Below are 4,286 nucleotides of genomic sequence, written 5' to 3'. Positions count from 1 at the left end.
CAGGACGAGCTGTGTCGGCCGCACGGCACCCTTGTTGCCATGGCACCCTGTGCGGCCACACAGCTCGCACACCCCTAACGCCGGCCCTGCACATGTGTAGTGGCCACCGTCATCTTGCAGGCCTGCTGATCTGACCCACAGAGGCTCTGCCACGTGCCTTAGCCTTCAGTCCCTTCCTGCACATCCCCAAACAGCTATTTGGAAGGTGTCTTCATGCTACTGACATCATAGATTTTTAAATATTATGTATTTTTTATTGTTCCTATAGTTTATTTTTCACTTTTAAAGAGACAAATTCAGTTTTTATTAAAAAAAAAGCCACATTTGACTTCTTACACATGCTAGTCCTTATAAAATGACAGACTAAAACTACAAACCAGTTGGAATTTCCACTGTCCTCTTCTGGGCAATGGTCATGATCTGTAGCTTTATTACACCCTGTCAAGGTCTAGCCATAAAGAATAACAGCACTTTCACATAAGAAATGGGATTTTCAAAAATTGGGCATGTCTAGCACATTTCACAGAATACTGGAACACTGCTGGCAGATAATATGTTCTATGGTTCTAAGCTAAAATTTGAGAGTGGGTGCATGGGACAGAACATGTTTAAAAGTCCCCATTCACACCTGAGCAATTTGAAGCATGTCCTTGTGAAGAAGTGAGTGTAAATGTCCTGAAAGAGGCCACAGAAAGCAGTAAAATCTGAGAGACGTTCTCTACCTTCCCTGACCTATCTAAAACTTCCCCTGCCTATTATCAGCCCCTGCATCAGCTTGCATAGCCTTTATGTCAATAGATATCTGCTTTGCCTATTATTAGCCCCTGCATCAGTTTGCCGAGGCTTGAGGTCAGTAGATATCTGCTTAACATTGAGTAGCAGACACAGAAGCCATGTGGGGGGTTATATAAACTTTATATACCCCACATGGCAGGATCTTAGATGCCAAAAATATCTTTGTCCACCACCATGATGGGGGGTGGTGGGGTGCTTACCTGCAGAATGACCATGTATGACCAACTGTACACGGAGGCCTTATCTTGGTCTTATTTGCTACAAGTCAACTATGCAAGAGGGGACATTGCTAAGGCTAGCCATACATGAAAACATGAGATAATCAGTAGAATTCCTCCATCTAAAGCTGATTGGACGCAGTTACTGTTTAGCTGATAATTTTCCACCCAGCTTTGTTGATTTTTAAATCAACTCTTGTCGAGCTGGTGGTGACAACAGAACCATTAACAGATTGAATTTTGATCAATTCAGCAGGAATTGGCCAAAATTCAAACTGTGTATGGTCAGCTTAAGGTAAAATATGTGCATTTCATGCTGTTTTTTCTTTAATGAACCTTACAACATTTAAATGGCGTTCCAGACAAGGGGAATTCTCCACTTTCACTCTTTTATCGGTGGTCAACACTAAAAGGCATTAAAGTGACATTAAACCCTCAGATTTTTTAACATAAAACAATACTGTAATGTGCGCCTTACTCTAATCCATGGTTGTTTCCCTTCTCTTTGCTGCTCTTCCTTTTAAATCTGTATCTGTTCTCATGCTGGGCAGAACTTCTGTTTTGCAGCAGACTGCCTTGTCTCAGGAATGGATACACGGTGTCTGTGTATAGGTTTGTATTGGCTTGTAACCTGAGCCAGCACTACAGGAAGAGGCCCTGAGCTGAAAAGGGAAGTTCTCCCCAAGCATGAGAAGACATGAGAATTTAAAAGGAAGAGCAGCAAAGAGAAGGGAAACTACCATGGATTACAGTAAGGCACACATTACAGTATTGGTTTATGTTAAAAAATCTGAGGGTTTAATGTCACTTTAAAGATCTTTTCAAGCTAGTAAAATTAAAAACAGCAGTTGTATGTTTCTATTTCTTAAAGAGCTGTGACCGCACAGCTTATAATTATTGATCAGTGACACTAATGGCCACAGCCACAAAGAGGAAACTGTATAGCAGGCTGTTATGTGCACTCTCTGATTTGGTGCTGGCTGTTCCCTGCTCACCACAAAAATGCATGGTCCAACCAATTTCACTTAGTGGATCCTTGAAGGAGCTCATTATTTCCATTTTCGCGCATTTTCATTTAAACACGGTTGTGGTTGGTTGGCACTTAATATGCCTTGAGGAGATTAGCTAGCAGGGCCTAAATCCTAACTGTATATCATTAACAATTGTCATGCTTTTTCTTCTAGAAAATGCTTTCACCATGTTGTCATCCTATTTTGTATCTCAGTGCTGCTGATTGCCTGCAAATTTATTTCAGCCACTTCCTATCTACATGCATTCACTCGAGTGGTGTCTACAGTTCATTGCTCAGGGTGGGCTTCCTGGTGGTTGTGACATGCCTGCGCAATGAAGCCACTTGGAGTGCAGATGATAATGTGACAATGAAAAAAAGCAACTGGGAGGCAGAGACAGGGAAGGAAATTCATCAAAACGGGAGCAGACAAAATCTTGAACAGCTGTCCAATCAGCCTCTCTATTTCATTTTCAAATCTTAACTGAACAAACTGAAGAGAGAAGCTGATTGGTTGCCATTTTTAGCTGATAATTTTCCACCCAGCTTTGTTGATTTTTAAATCAACTCTTGTCGAGCTGGTGGTGACAACAGAACCATTAACAGATTGAATTTTGATCAATTCAGCAGGAATTGGCCAAAATTCAAACTGTGTATGGTCAGCTTAAGGTAAAATATGTGCATTTCATGCTGTTTTTTCTTTAATGAACCTTACAACATTTAAATGGCGTTCCAGACAAGGGGAATTCTCCACTTTCACTCTTTTATCGGTGGTCAACACTAAAAGGCATTAAAGTGACATTAAACCCTCAGATTTTTTAACATAAAACAATACTGTAATGTGCGCCTTACTCTAATCCATGGTTGTTTCCCTTCTCTTTGCTGCTCTTCCTTTTAAATCTGTATCTGTTCTCATGCTGGGCAGAACTTCTGTTTTGCAGCAGACTGCCTTGTCTCAGGAATGGATACACGGTGTCTGTGTATAGGTTTGTATTGGCTTGTAACCTGAGCCAGCACTACAGGAAGAGGCCCTGAGCTGAAAAGGGAAGTTCTCCCCAAGCATGAGAAGACATGAGAATTTAAAAGGAAGAGCAGCAAAGAGAAGGGAAACTACCATGGATTACAGTAAGGCACACATTACAGTATTGGTTTATGTTAAAAAATCTGAGGGTTTAATGTCACTTTAAAGATCTTTTCAAGCTAGTAAAATTAAAAACAGCAGTTGTATGTTTCTATTTCTTAAAGAGCTGTGACTGCACAGCTTATAATTATTGATCAGTGACACTAATGGCCACAGCCACAAAGAGGAAACTGTATAGCAGGCTGTTATGTGCACTCTCTGATTTGGTGCTGGCTGTTCCCTGCTCACCACAAAAATGCATGGTCCAACCAATTTCACTTAGTGGATCCTTGAAGGAGCTCATTATTTCCATTTTCGCGCATTTTCATTTAAACACGGTTGTGGTTGGTTGGCACTTAATATGCCTTGAGGAGATTAGCTAGCAGGGCCTAAATCCTAACTGTATATCATTAACAATTGTCATGCTTTTTCTTCTAGAAAATGCTTTCACCATGTTGTCATCCTATTTTGTATCTCAGTGCTGCTGATTGCCTGCAAATTTATTTCAGCCACTTCCTATCTACATGCATTCACTCGAGTGGTGTCTACAGTTCATTGCTCAGGGTGGGCTTCCTGGTGGTTGTGACATGCCTGCGCAATGAAGCCACTTGGAGTGCAGATGATAATGTGACAATGAAAAAAAGCAACTGGGAGGCAGAGACAGGGAAGGAAATTCATCAAAACGGGAGCAGACAAAATCTTGAACAGCTGTCCAATCAGCCTCTCTATTTCATTTTCAAATCTTAACTGAACAAACTGAAGAGAGAAGCTGATTGGTTGCCATGCACGGCTGCTCCAGATTTTGTCTGCTCCAGTTTTGATCAGATCCCCCAGAGTATTTTCATACTCTAACAGGAAGTGCCTGATCAATGTTCATTACCAGGGATTATTTGAATGAAACCTGCAGGATTTAAAGAGGTTTATCTGACTAGGTTTACATTTAAAGAGAAACTGAAGAGCTGTATCCCAAAAAGCCAAGCAGAAGTTAAAGAAATAGCCAGTATTGCCTGAATGTTCTCTGCAGTTGATCTTTTTCCCGTTACTGACTTACAATTCCTTGTTCCACACTATAAGGGAATCCTTAAAATCCAGATACAAGTTTATTCCAATGTAAAATCAGATAAACAAAATGGGGGGGGGGGGG

The sequence above is a fragment of the Nanorana parkeri genome, unplaced genomic scaffold (genome assembly GCF_000935625.1).
Source record: "Nanorana parkeri isolate BGI_ZX_2015 unplaced genomic scaffold, ASM93562v1 scaffold43, whole genome shotgun sequence".
Lineage (NCBI taxonomy): Eukaryota > Metazoa > Chordata > Amphibia > Anura > Dicroglossidae > Nanorana > Nanorana parkeri.
This window is presented reverse-complemented; position numbering follows the sequence as displayed.